The following is a 15315-nucleotide window of genomic DNA, read 5'->3' on the forward strand; positions in this document are numbered from 1 at the left end:
ATGTTGGGGCCTTTATATTGGCAATTTAACTTCACCGGACCCACTTCTGGGACAGTTATTGTCACTGGTGACTGAGCTACTGGATTGCACATAGCCGGCTTGCGAAAGTGAAGGAACGAAGTGAACAGATTGTTGTTCCTTTATAAAGTTAGAGTTTGTTCAATTAAGAGGTGCTTTTTAGCGTGGCTAGTCCACTTAGCCTGTACATCTAGGTTGTGGGAGTGAGAATGTTCAAACACCACACGGGCAGTGATCTGGGACCGGGATCGAACCCGTGTCCTCAGTGCAATGAGGCAGTAGTGCCAACCATTGCGCCACCGGGCCGCCCTGAGTTTAAGCAGGGTTGATATAAATCTACTTGAATCTGCGGCATTTTTTGGGACCTCTGATGCAGGCACTTCATAGACATTCCCGATCGTTAATTACACATAGCCTATGTGTATTAATATGCTAATCTGGTTTAATTAACACGATAACTACTTACTGTGCCAAAGCGCCGCTAGTATTATCACAAACATGTCTGACTGAATCTCTCCCAGTGAACTGAACTGGACTGAGTCAGGGATTGTGTAGGAGAGAGGGAACTTAGTGCAGTGCAGGGAGAGGGTCTATTGTGACATCACTCGCCTCCCATCCTATCGGCTTGGCCGACACCATCAGGTGAGTTTCTGACGCCCGTGCTTGAATTTGGCGCCCTCTGCTGCCGGATTCGGTTTACTCCGTGTTAGAATTCGGCTGTTGAGTGGATTCAGTGTTGACTGCAATGCATATCAGGGCGAAAAACCTAGACAGAAATCTAAATTTCAGCTATTTATACACCATCTTTGTCACTAGTTTTCTTTATTTTGGTTCTGACGAAGAAGGTACAAAAGGGGAACTGCTGTGAACATCGCTTTTTTCAGAGACCAGATTGTCTGGAATTATTTTCATTAGCTGAAGGTTAAACGTTCTATGAAGAAGATAGGTGAATTATATTTCATGCAGCAAGTGTTTGTGAGACAATGAAACGTTACAGAGGACTTTGAATGGATCAGCACCGAGGGACGGGCGGGATTCGAACCCGCGATTTTTGGTTTACGAGACCAACGCCTTTCCTCTTGGCCACCGCACCTTAGGCAAGGTAATGATGTTGATTGCACTGTGAATTGTTATCATTTGGAGTGTGGCGCAACAATTGGTGAGTGAAGATGAATCAATAGAACATTTCAAAAAATTGTCAGAACTTGAGAACGGAAAACCCCGCGGGATTTAAATGCAGGGTGAAAAGGGCAATAGAAAAAGCTCTTTCAAATAGGCGCAGGTAGCGTCAGTTCAATCTGCCCCCAGCCCTCCGACACTATATTGTTCTCAGTGAGTTGAGCAGGTGCAGGATGGTCACGGGCTGCTGGGTGCTCAACTGTCGCTATTTCCGCTCCATCACTTGTGACTGCAGCTGATAACCGCCGCACAATTTTCAGCTTTGAGTCTGCGGTGCCCCGGTCACAGTTTCCGTTTGATGCCCTTGCCCCAACACCATTGGGATATTCTAGACATTGCTGCCGCTGCTCGATTCCTGTCATTGGTTGGATTAGCAATGCAGTGGGACCTGAATCTGGATTGCTGCTCTGACAGATAATTGGCTGCCCTGAAGAGCGATTGATTCAGGAACGATCGCGAGGAACCGCCTCGTCACCCTCCTCATTATGATCTCGCTACTCAGTATTTCCTTCACTGCAAAACCCCCATTCTCCCCTTACTGAGTAACCAGATATTATTGTTAATTAAATAATAATGAGTATGGTGCAGGTGACCGTTACGTTGGTCAATATGAGGCTGATTCTGAATTTTGAGATTATTATTGTTTTCTGTTCGTTTCTATCAGACTGGAGCCACCAAGACCCAGTGGAACATCTGGACGCTGAAATGAGGGTTGAAGAGGATACTGACGTCACACATCAATACAATCGATACTGACGATCCTGATACACAGTCAGCATCGGGCAGCCTGCACGGTTCATATTCCGTCTGATTGGAGAGAATCTGCGTAGCAGCAAATGTAGAAGTGATCGCAATATGACACATATATAGAGAAATAACAGCACACAAATATAGAGATCCCTACATGTGTCTGTGCCGTCAATCACATTATAGCAGAAAGGCAGTGGGTCCCAGAAACAAACCGACACCAAGAGGGGTAGGGGTATGTGTGTGTGTGTGTGGAGGGGGTGGGGGGGGGGGGGGGGGGGGGTGATATTCATCTCTCAAGGTGGATGCGAGAGGGCGGTCAGAAAGACCATCGCCATTTATTTTTATGTGAAAATGGAGCAAGACGGGTTATTGGATTGGATTTGTTTATTACCGAGGTACAGTGAAAAGTATTTTTCTGCAAGCAGCTCAACAGATCATTCAGTACATGGAAGAAAAGGGAATTAAACAAAATTCAACAAAATACAAGAAAATACATGGGACTACATAATAGGGCAACACAAGATATACAATGTAACTACATATGCATTGGCATCGGTTGAAGTACACAGGGTATAGAGTTAATGAGGTCAGTCAATAAGAGAGTCATTTCGGAGTCTGGTGACAGTGGGGAAGAAGCTGTTTTTGAGTCTGTTCGTGCGTGTTCTCAGACTTCTATATCTCCTGCCCGATGGAAGAAGTTGGAAAAGCTCTTTGTCCCTTTCATTTTATCAGATCAACAACTTCAGACTGTGAACTCTCACTTCCCCCTCCACCACATGTTTTTTCCATCAACTTATCATTCCTTCCATTGATATATTTTACCCTCAGCATTCCCCACCTCCCCCCAGCCCATACCATCCTACTTGATCAATCAGATCCCTGTTTGTAATTGTTCTCTGACGCATTGCTTACATTTGTTCTGCCATTAACACATTCTGACCGCTTGATGCAACATCAGCACCTTTCATAGCCTTGATTAGCTTCATTTACATTCCCTTTTTCTTTCTGCCCGAGACATTTTCGTCATTTCCCACCTATTGCTAGCCCTCTATCGAGACCCAATACAGCACTCCACCACCCCGACCCCCCACCCACACCCCCCACCCACAATCATCTGAATATCCAGTTCCAGTTCTCCAGCTTTGACAAAGAGTCCACTTGACTGGAAACGACAGCTGCCATTTCGCTCCCCAGAGGCTGTCAGACCTGCTGAGATTATCCAGTATTTTCTATTTTAGTTTCCGTTTGAAGCATCCGCAGTCAGTTGCATTTGTCATACATTTAGACATGTTTGAGATGGTAATTAAATGTGTTCATTTGTAAATCGCTGAAATTCTGTTCGGATGAACTAGCTGCCAATATCCCAGCTGTGCCAAGATATGGAAACTCTTCACCTCTCATTGCCTGCCGAAAATTCAGTGCTTGGGCCTTAATGTTCAATTCAGTTTGGTGGCTCATGTGAGACGAAATCTCATAGTCCTGGAACACACGAGATTCCGGCAGCATTCAGGAAACAGAATTATTTTGTGCGCAATAATTGTGCAAACGCTTCTCACACGTGCCTATTCAGAGGATGGGGGCTGTTCCACGACATTGTGCTGAGCTACATGGGAACATTGCAGCAAGCCAAGATCGGACATTTGGACATGAGAGCAGGACAGTGAGTTCAAATAGCAAGCGACAGGAGAGTCTGCCGCCAGCTTGTCGATGGAGCGAAGGTGTTTTGCAAAGTGTTCACCCAGTCAGCATTTAGTGTCTCCAATGCAGAGTAGATGGCATTGGGATCATTAACCCCTGGAGTAAATTATTCCTCGGTAAGCCAAAGAAGGACTTTTACAGATGTCGCGCCTTTTACCGACTCCGGATGTCCGAAAGCACTTTTCAAGTGGGCAGCACGGTAGCATGTTGGTTAGCCTAATTGCTTCACAGCTCCAGGGTCCCAGGTTCGATTCCCGGCGCGTCTTCCTCTGGGTGCTCGGGTTTCCTCCGGGTGCTCCGGTTTCCTCCCACGATCCAAAGATGTGCGGGCTAGGTGGATTGGCCAGGCTAAATTGCCCTTAGTGTCCTTAAAAAATAATGTTAATGGGGGTTGTTGGGTTACTGGTATAGGGTGGATACGTGGGCTTGAGTAGGGTGATCATTGCTCGGCACAACATTGAGGGCCGAAGGGCCTGTTCTGTGCTGTACTGTTTTAATTCTAATATAGGTTCTTCTACTGGCTTGTAAGTTTAGACATCTATTTTAAAGAAACAGACATGTCCTTGTAAGAAGTGACATGGCCTCTTAGCCGAACCATGCGAAGCTGCAACAAGGCAGCTGAGTTGAAGGTGACACAGGTCCGTTGGAGTTTGCGCTGCCAGCGGTTTCTGTAGTGTAGTGGTTATCACATTCGCTTTACACGCGAATGGTCCCCGGTTCGAAACCGGCCCGAAACATTCCAGAGAGATTCCAGTTTAGTCTGGTTCTAAATATTACCTCGATCTCGTAACTGGTCTTCATCATCGAGGAATAGCAAAAGCTTGTAACTGCTGTGGGCCAGTGGCGCAATGGATAACGCGTCTGTGTACGAATCAGGAGATTCCAGGCTGGCTCGCAGTTCCGAGTTTTGGCGTCACCTTTAGTTCAGTGGGTTGGACAACTGGTTCCCGATGCAGAGCAAAGTGAGCAGGGCATCATCAATTCTCGTTTCAGCTGTGGTTACTTATGAAAGCCATGCCCTCTCAATTTAACTTCAAGCAAAACATAACTTATCTCCAGTTCAGCAAAGTTCAATATCTGATCCTTTCATAAGTTCAGACATCAGTTTTAAAGAAACGGCTTCTTCCAATAAGTGACATGGCCTCTCAGCGGAACCGTTAGAAGCTGCAACAGTACATTGAGGTTCAACATTGCACAGGGCCACTGATTGTGATGCTCCCAGCAGTTTCTGTAGTGTAATGGTTATCACATTCGCCTAACATGCGAAAGGTACGTGGTTCGAAACCGGGCAGGAACGTTCCGTACTTCTCATTCTGTGTGACGAATGTTTGCACAAAATACATTTCTTCCTCAATCTCGCACGTTCGAGGAACATGAGATTTGGTCTCGCATCAGATATTAGAATTCCTGCAACAAAGTCAGAAATACTGAATTTTCAAGACGCCAGGGGAAGAAAAGCCTTCCCTATTTTGCCACGATTCGAATATTAGCAGTTTGTTCATCCACCACAGAATCTATTGGGTTTACAGATGCAGATGAACATATTTAATCACCATTTCAAACATGTCTAAATGTACGATAAAAGCAATTTACTGCGGATGCGTCAATGGGAAAGAAAAACAGAAAACACAGGACAGTCTCAGCAGGTCTGACAGGCTCTGTGGAGAGAGATGGCAAGTGTCGTTTCGAGTCTGGGTGACTCTTTGTCGAAGCTGGACAACTGGATCTTGGCCAGGTTTAGACTGGCGGTGTGTGTGGGGGAAGTGGGGGTTGGGAGAGGGGAGCGTGAAGTATTGGGCCTCGACAGACGGCCAGCGATGGGTGGAGAATAACAAAAATGAGTTGGGTCGAAAGAAAAAGGGAATGTAAATGTTTCTAATCAAAGTTACGAACGGTGCTGACCGAGGCGATTAGAAGATTAGAATGTGTTAATGACAGAGGACAATGAGGAACAAGGGGCGGATTTCCCAAGAGGGATGCGATTGGCTAGGGCAGGGGTGGGCAAACTTTTCCGTGCAAGGGCCACATTCAGAAATTCACAATTCACAAAGGGCCGCATAAGTAAAATAATTACTTCACCCGGTTATGATTCTGGGCGCCTCATATAGAACATAGAACAGTACAGCACAGAACAGGCCCTTCGGCCCTCGACGTTGTGCCGAGCAATGATCACCCTACTCAAGTCAACGTATCCACCCTATACCAGTAAGTAACCCAACAGCCCCCCCCCCCATTAACCTTAAAAAAAAATTTTTTTAATACAAAAAAAAATTTTTAAAAAAAAAATTTTTTTTTTTTTAATGACTTGGTGGGCCGCAGAAATACCTTTGGCGGGCCGCATGCGGCCCGCGGGCCGTAGTTTGCCCACCCCTGGGCTAGGGGAATGGGGAGGGGTAGACAATGGGAGAGGAAGACATATCAATGGAAGCAATGAAAATAAGTTGATGGAAATAAACATGTGGTGAAGTGGGAAGAGTGATTTCACGGTGCGAAGTTGTTGAGCGTACTGTAAAATCCGCAAGGCTGTACCGTGCCTATTCGGAGGATGGGGTGCTCTTCCTCGGCGTTGTGCTGAGCTACATGGGAACATTGCAGCGGGCCAAGATCGGACATGTGGACATGAGAGCACGTGAGTGAACGTGAGTTCAAATAGCAAGCGACAGGAGAGTCTGCCACCAGCTTGTCGATGGAGCGAAGGTGTTTTGCAAAGTGGTCACCCAGTCGGCATTTAGTCTCTCCAATGCAGAGTAGATGGCATTGGGATCAGCAAATGCAACAGGCCAGATTGAAGGATGTCTGAAAGTAATGTGTACTCAAAAGGACAGACACAAACGATACTGTAACTGACTTAGAGGAAATGCCAGAGACTAAACTGAAGCAGCTTTGGGAAAGAAAAAACGGTCTTCCTGACGGAGAAACAGGAAAAGCCAGTGTGGGAATCCAGGCTCAATGTTGATTTACAATTACCCCTCCTTTCTTCTACATGAACGGTATTTAGGCTGCAGCATTTTCGAGCAACATGAGATTTGGTCTCGCATCAGATATTAAAATTCCTGCAGCAAAGTTAGAAATACTGAATTTTCAAGACGCCAGGGGAAGAAAAGCCTTCCCTATTTTTCCACGATTAGGATATTAGCAGTTTGTTCATCCACCACAGAATCTATTGGGTTTACAGATGCAGATGAACATATTTAATCACCATTTCAAACATGTCTAAATGTACGATAAAAGCATCTTACTGCGGATGCGTCAATGGGGAACAAAAAAAGAAAACACAGGACAGTCTCAGCTGGTCTGGCAGCCTCTGTGGAGAGAGATGGCAGCTGACGTTTCGAGTCTGGGTGACTCTTTGTCAAAGCTGGAGAACGGGCAACAGGGTCAGATTCAGACTATTGTGGCTGGGGCGGGGCTGACGTGACGCATTGGTCCTCGGTAGAGTGTCAGCGACTGGTGGCAAATGACGAAAATGTGTTGGACAGAAAGGAAAAGGGAATGTAATTGAGGCTAATCAGGGCTAAGAAAGGTGCTGATGGCGCATTAAGAGGTCAGAATGTGTTCATGGTAGAACAAAAGTAAGCAGCGACGCAGAGGAAAATGAGATTAAAATCGCTTATTGTCACTAGTGGGCTGCAAATAAAGTTACTGTCGCCACATTCCGGCGCCTGTTGGGGGAGGCTGGTATTGGCCTATCGTGGTCCGCTTGCAAAGCCAGCGATTTCGCACTGTGCTAATCCAGCCCCTGCAATAGAGATCAGATTGCTCAAGTGGGATCGGATGGGCTGGATGGAGGGGGCAATGGTGAGGGCAAAACATATCGTTGGAATTAATGAAAATAAGTTGATGGAAATAAACAGGTGGTTAAGGGGGTAGAGAGAGTTCACAGTCTGAGGTTGTTGAACCGAATGTTAAGTCGGGAAGGCTGTAACATGCCTAATCAGAGGATGAGGAGCTATTTCCCCAGTTTCTGCTGGGTTTCTATGGAACATTGCAGCAGACCAGGGTGGAACTGGTTAAGGGGCTGTTTAGCTCACAGGGCTAATCGCTGGCTTTGAAAGCAGACCAACACAAGCCAGTAGCACAGTTCGATTCCCGTAACAGCCTCCCCGAACAGGCGCTGGAATGTGGCGACTAGGGGCTTTTCACAGTAACTTCATTTGAAGCCTACTCGTGACAATAAGCGATTTTCATTTCAAATGAAGACATAATAAATAAGTACGTGAATGTAAATTGGGAATGTTTCACTGTCGAAATAAATATTGGGTAAAAATAGACTAGCGATTCAAGAAGGCAATTCACCATCACCGTCCCAATAGCAAATAGCTGTGGGCAATAAATGTGGGTGTTCGCATCCCCGAATGAATGAAATGGAACAGACAGAGAGCTGCCGGAATCCACCAGAATAGAGATAAGTGAATGTCCACTCATAGACAAGCTTTTCGAAAATGTTTCGATTTTCTCGGGAACGTATTGGTTCCCTGCAGTTTGAGCTCAGCTTCTCAAAGTAAACCCAATGTGAATGAATCCCGCCGTCTACGCCGCAAAGAAATGAAGAAAACATGTTGCTTGACCAACGGAAAACCTCATCAAAGAGCTCGTCCGGGATTAACCCGGGACCTCTCGCAAATTCCGACAGCGAGACACCCAAAGCGAGAATCATACCCCTAGACCAACGAACCCCTCGAAAGTAAACGCAGCATACTGTCATTGCCATCGAAAGTCGATCTAACATCTGCGGAGAAAGTGGAAAATACTGGAACAACTCAGGGAGTCAGGCGGCATTTCTCGACAGGACAACAAAGTTCGTCTTTCACCATCACCTTTCGTTAAAACCGGGACAGGTTAGAAATGTAGGACGTCTTAACCAAGTGAACTCCCGGAGGGAGGAAACAGAACAACAGGAAAGGGCTCTGAAAGGGGGCAAGTCAGGAGAGATTAAATGGGAAAAGGCCTTGGCTTCCCTGGCCACAGAGTGAGGTCCGCATCGAATCAGAGAATGATTAGAAGGGACACTCAATTGATGTGCTAAAACATATTGACTTTCGTGGTATATATCACTAGTAATTGTTTCTAAAAGCAGCAAACAAAATCTTCCCGATTACATGAAAAATTAGACAGTGAGAGATGAATTTTATTTATTATGATGAATTTTATTTACTGTGTTGCGATATGTTAACATCCGTACTTCCACCAAGATTCAACGGAAACTTTCAAAGGAGAATTGTGAAGGGAAGCATCATGGCTAATGTGAGGTGTGAAAGGCGATTGGGGCAGCGTTTTCAAATAGACACAGGAAAACTGAATCCTCATTCCGTTCCCTAAATCTCTATGATTTATGAGCGTTCATGTCACTCCCTCACTGTTTGTTCTCAGTCACTTGAGCAGTGAGCAGGTGCAGGATGGTCACAGGCCTCTGGAGATTGAACCGTCGCTATTTCAGCTCCAGCAGTTGATCCGCCGCACAGTTTGATCAGTTTAGAGTCTGCGGTGTCCACGACCACAGCTTCCGTTTGCTGCTCTCGATATGAACCGATTGTGCTGGTGGATACATCGCTGCCTCTGGCCCCTTCCTATCATTACTTCTGTAAACAATGCAGTGGTGCAGGAATCTGTATGGCTGCGTCAGCAGATAATTTCCTGCATTGAATAACCACGGAAGAACATTAGTTGTTGATCTAAAGTGCAACCACAAATGCTGTGTCTGATTCTATCATATAAACATATAAAGTAGATGGAATGAGGCAGGAACTCAGAAGTAAATATAGTTTACATGAGTCAAAGAGGACAAAGATCTCAGGGATCGAATGCGAAAATTTGGGAACACGATGCTGATGATGTTACAGAGTTAAAGGATCCAGGATTTATCAACAACGACGCAGGCATTAGAAAAGATACAGCAAGTGTAAATATGTACATATCGCTGTTGGGAATGCTGTTCAAACATATGGATGGTTCTGTTACTCTTCTTTCGTTTGGTATTAACCGCACAGACAGAGTGTGGGAGGGATTGGGAAAGATGAAGCAGGGATGAAATACAATAATCCTGACCAGAGACTTCAGCAACTGGAGCAAGTGCACGAGAAACGTTGCCGGGAACAGAATCCATCAATCAGCTTAAGAAAGAAGTGGATAAATATCGGACCAGTAACTAGAAATTTAAAAATGATGAAATCTATGGAACAAGCAGATAATTAATCAGTGGATAAATCCTTAAGCGAGACAATACAAAATAATGGACCGAATTTCCTCTCTTTGGGCTGTAAAACACTATGATTGTAAGATAATCAATGGCTCTGCTCAGTCAGACAGGAAACAGAGCACTGACTATCTGAATCATTGTAACCTGGTGTTACACACAGGAAGCAGAGAGGTTTGGAATCAGTGACGGTTCAAGTGGTCTATGGATTGAGAAACAGCCAATCGCTCAGTGGCACCGTGAGTAACGCCAGGTCATGACATCCCATAATAGTCCAATCGGTGACAATGTGGCCCCTCAGTCTCACATTGAGGGAGGGAGGGGGGGGCAAGTCCCAGTCTGGAAATCAGACCCGGATTGATCCGCCTTTTGTCCACTTTCATCATGGTGACCAGGAATCCCAGGAAAGAGCTGTTTCCAGCTGGAACTATGAAGCTGCTGATATTGGGTGAGTTTATTTTCTTATCTGATGCATTGTTTTAACAATCTCATAACACCGTGTGGTTATGTGGATTTTGTTTTGTTCCCAGCCGTTCAGTGTGAGGATCAGAGCTCCCACCCTGAGCAGGCGGTGTCCCGGGAAGGGGATCGGGCTGAACTGAATTGCTGGCTCTCCATTGGTTCTGGCTATTTCGTAGTCTGGGACAGACAGACACTGACAGGGGCTCCCACATTTATCGCCTCCATTTACCAGGGGACTGAGCCCAAAGGACGCTACACCCTGTCCTTGGAGAGAACAAAGAAGTCCAATACCATCTGTATAGATGAGAGCACGGTCCAGGACTCCGGAATGTATCTCTGTGCGAAGCAGCCACAGTGCCATACAGAGCGGATCCGGCTGGATAATATCTTGTTCTCTGTCGGGTCTCCGCTGCCCCGTTAACCTTTCCCCAAACCAGAACCTTTAGAGTTGCCGGTGATGGTCATAAATGTTACTTTCCCATGTTCAAACTTCTATCTGGACAATCTTCCAACGCAAGGGCAGCACGGTAGCATTGTGGATAGCACAATGGCTTCACAGCTTCAGGGTCCCAGGTTCCATTCCGGCTTGGGTCACTGTCTGTACGGAGTCTGCACATCCTCCCCGTGTGTTCAGGTCAGGTGGATTGGCCATGATAAATTGCCCTTAGTGTCCAAAATTGCACTTAGTGTTGGGTGGGGTTACTGGGTTATTGGGAGGTGTTGACCTTGGGGATTGTGCTCTTTCCAAGAGCCGGTGCAGACTCGATGGGCCGAATGGCCTCCTTCTGCACTGTAAATTCTATGATAAAACATTATAGCTGTTACTAGTAACGTAAAGCCGCCATAGACCCAAATCAGCACTTTGAGTGGAATGCTGACTGGTGGTGATTTAACCGCATGATCACCACATCGTCTGTCGAGGGACAAGGTTGGGAACTCGGGGCTTAGGAATAACGTCTGTTATAGCTGTTACAGGAGATATAGAGGAACAGGGCAGGTTAAGTAAAGTTCTCTATTTAATTGTCCCAAACTAAAAAGTTAAGACACAGGCAGAAAATCTGACTCTTCTTTCTCTTTCAAATACTTAGCTTGACGTGCAAGAGAAAGATAGATAATGCATGATGCAGATAGATAGAAAAATTGATAGTCGGTATATATATGGTTAGATAGTCATGGGAACACAGACAGACAAATAGAATGGTAGATAAATTCAGTAAGAAGTTCCGCAACAAAGCTGTTGGACTTCAACCTCCTGTGGTAAAACTTCTTACTCTCCCATCCCAGTCCGGCATCTTCACATCATGATAGATAGACTGCCTATATACTCAAGCACTTTATCTATTTCTCCTTGGATATATCGTGATGTTAATTTTATTTCTGTTTTAACAGCTGTTCCTTGTCATTCAGAGACATTTCAGATATCGATATCTCGGGTAACACAATGTTAGACTATCTCGCTTCAACACAACGCTACTTTCACTACAAATGACTGGTGCCGGCAGTTCTCCAATCAAGCTCCCGAGTATCTGGTCTCCACACTAGGAGGTTAAAGAGTTCAGGGAAGGTTTAAAGTATCCCTGGACCTTGAGAAAGGCTCCACCACTCTCAGTGTTAACACAGTTGAGCTGACAGACTGTGCGGCGTATTACAATGCAGTGAGACACTGTGAAACGAAGAGTTGAGAACCCTGTACCCTGCTCACTAGATATGGGGACTGCAGAGACATGTAGCGAATGGGCTTTAGAAGTGAGTGTGATACAAGCAAAATCGATTAAAATCCTCAGTAGAAACACGTAAATCATTGGGTGATACATTGGCTTACTGGAATTTGGTTACCATCCTTGTTTGATGTTTAGGGAACCTTCAAGCCTTCCATTGTTCCGAAATTAATATTCCAAATTTATCAGTTCTGGATATATCAGTTTATTTCGTTAAGCTATTTATGCAAATAACAAGTACTTTACAAATGACGTAGGCACGCCAGAAGATTGAGGCAAATGAGCTCGCGTCAATCCGAAATAGCAAGTGTAGCAAAAGCAATGTGATGAAAAATGCCTCAGATGCGGTAATAAAGACATCAAAGTAATAAACCCCGTAATAAGTTGCCACAATAAAATCTCCCCAATATTCGAGGATAAATCGAGAATCGCTGCTTGACAGAGAATATTCCACTAGATGGTGCGCAAGGACATTATCTGTGTCCAAAATTTACAGAGGCGTCAGTTCACCGCCGTTACAGCTGACAGCTGAGGAACACAGGAAATGTCTATGTTTCGTGTCATTTCCCGGTAAACGATAGGTATGTAGGGCAAGAGCCTATGTATGAATTACAGAAGCTCTGGTACAGAGCACGTTTCTGGGCCTGAGGCTCTGGAATCCAGCCCCACTTCAGGACTTTCTGGTTCGCAGTCTGGTTAAACCGATTGATGATCAGCTTGTAAATTCTTCCAAGATACCCATTGACAGGTCGTAAGAGCTGGAGAGTTTTCTAGTCAACCAAACTGCAGGAGGCAATTGAAATTACTGCAGTCAAACATAACCATGGGTCAATCTAATGGAAGCCAATGGTCAACCAGCGCCACCTGAGGTGATGGTACCTGGAGGATGAGGAGGATGACAGTGGAGACTTAGACAGTGAACAGAATAAATTGTTTTATTCCAATATCACTGGGTGGTCTGACTAAGAGATTTAACAGGTTTCAAATCAATGTGATTCCTCAATATATCATAGAGAGAGAGAGAAAGGGATGTCCACCAAATCGTCACAGAATGTTCTGGTTACTATTTGCAAGAAGGTCAAAGTGCCAGGAAAATACCTAGGCTCTCAAATCCCTTCGCTCAAGCATTAGGATGACAACACTTCCTGTCGGAGAATTAAACATTCCCAATGACCTCCGTGTTAATAATATCTCCGACATCACAACACCGACTGCAGTGGGAACGAACTTCCTGAGGTTGAAAAGTGCTTTCGGACATCCGGAGTCAGTAAAAGGCGCGACATCAGTAAAAGTCCTTCTTTGGTTTACCGAGGAATAATTTACTCCAGGGGTTAAAATAATTGTCCTCCTTTTTCCATGAAGATCATTAATTTGTTATTAATTCCCTTTTCTTTATTCCTGTCTCCTTTTCCCGGATTGGATTAATGAGTGGTCACCACGTCCTGGGATTTTCCAGGATTCTATCTCCAGTCTGTTGAGAGGTTCCGACCTCTCAACAGGGCACCGGCAGTCCGTCAGGAACAAGAATCCTGGAATTTACCGAGGAGACGGTGCATCCCTCAGGGAATGCTGCACTGTCAGAGTTCCTGGCCTCTGGATAATATGTTAAATTGAGGATACTGCCTTCCACCGGTATGTATCGCTGTGTAAAGCAGACACAGTGAGACATAACAATGGAGGCATTTATATCTCATGGCCACCATTTCCAAAATAAAGAGCAGGAGAAATGCCCTGTTCAATATCCATCCACCAATTACAATTACTGTAACAGAGAGGCTATTAAATATTATTGTATGGAATGATATGTTGGGTCCAATTGGCTGCAAGGTTTTCCACATTGTATAACAACAGTGACGGTGAAACACTTTGCAACCTGAAGCTCTATAAATATTCTAATGTTCATTCACGAAACTGGCCCCTTCCATTGCTTTATTTTGGCAATAAATGTATTAGTGCTAAAAGTGTATGTTAGAATTGAAAAGTTGAGATATCACCTTGATTTCAGGCTCCATTACAGATTCGCCGCTGATCACAGTGTTTGTCTCACGCTCTGTTATGCTGAATGGCACTTTGACAGTTTTTGTACAGGTTCAGCCCAGCTCTGTGTCTCTGTGGGTCTCAGTGCGCAGTAATACACCGCGGAATCTGTCAGCTCTGCTTTAGACACATTCAGCAGGACGGTGCGGATTGTATCATTGAGCTCCACGGAAAAACGGTCCCCTGGGGATCTCTCTGTGTTCCCGATGTATTTACTAATCTGCAGCAGGTACTCCATGGATCCTCTGGGATACTGACGGTACCAAAATAGGTAAGGATTGCTCGTGCTTGTAGCTGTATAATTACAGAACAATTGAACATCTTCTCCTTCACTCACTGTGACAGCAGCCGGTGTCTGAGAAACGGAATCTCCTCGACAATGTCCTGTAAGAACCCAGAGTGATTTTAAATTAAATAATGCGAATTCACTGAGTCTATACCGCAGAACCATCCCGTCATCCTGAACAATAGCCTCAGAGAGTGAACAGACAGCAGAACAGAAACATATATCCCACAGCTTAGTGGCTGTCAGGGAAAATGTTTGGAAATTGTAAATCTTTTAAGTCCGGTCTTTCTAACGAGGTCCGGTCCTCAGCTTCAGTCACTGTAACTGGAAGAGGAAAGTACTAATGGTCTGTGAGTTTGACAGTCAGATGTTTGTCAAGGTCATTCACTATAGAACATAGAACATAGAACAGTACAGCACAGAACAGGCCCTTCGGCCCTCAATGTTGTGCCGAGCCATGATCACCCACACTAGCAGCAGAGAAGCTTCAATCTCAGCCCAACTCTTCCGCTCTCATTCCCCTGGGAAATGTGCCGACTTCCAGCAAACAGTGTTCTGTGCTGAGACCAGCAAGATCCGGATGACTTTTCGAAGTTGGGGTCAATCTATATGTCCGACCACCCACACCCTTGTATTGAGCGACCTGCCTGACAGAATGCCATGTATGGAAAGGCTGTGACATAAAGAGTTGAGCAACTTGTGAACTTACCGGTTAAAAGAGCGGCCGCTGTGAGGAAGAAATACACAGTAACAGGCGACATGTTTGAAGAGAGATCGTGGCAGCTTTGAACATAAATGGTTGAGGCTGAAATTGTTTTCGTCAAGAGTTGAGAAGAGGTTGAGTCACATTCGAGTGCCTGGCGATTGGTACATTGCTCACAACGTCATCGGGTCACATCCAATTGCCTGTAAGCTCCTTTTCTCTTCCATTCAACCAATGTTCTCACAGGGTATTGGATCTCCAATTCATCCTA

General features: G+C 45.2%; 3 non-coding genes across 3 annotated transcripts; 2 read left to right on the forward strand and 1 right to left on the reverse strand.

Annotated features, from left to right (window-relative positions):
- Positions 1-1039: 1039 nt before the first annotated feature.
- On the reverse strand, positions 1040-1111 carry trnat-cgu. The gene has a single exon. It is a non-coding gene; the product is annotated as a tRNA-Thr (tRNA).
- Positions 1112-4309: 3198 nt separating this feature from the next.
- On the forward strand, positions 4310-4382 carry trnav-uac. The gene has a single exon. It is a non-coding gene; the product is annotated as a tRNA-Val (tRNA).
- A 487-nt stretch (positions 4383-4869) lies between these two features.
- On the forward strand, positions 4870-4942 carry trnav-aac. The gene has a single exon. It is a non-coding gene; the product is annotated as a tRNA-Val (tRNA).
- Positions 4943-15315: the final 10373 nt, after the last annotated feature.

Source organism: Scyliorhinus canicula, unplaced genomic scaffold (assembly GCF_902713615.1).
Source record: "Scyliorhinus canicula unplaced genomic scaffold, sScyCan1.1, whole genome shotgun sequence".
Classification (NCBI taxonomy): Eukaryota; Metazoa; Chordata; class Chondrichthyes; order Carcharhiniformes; family Scyliorhinidae; genus Scyliorhinus; species Scyliorhinus canicula.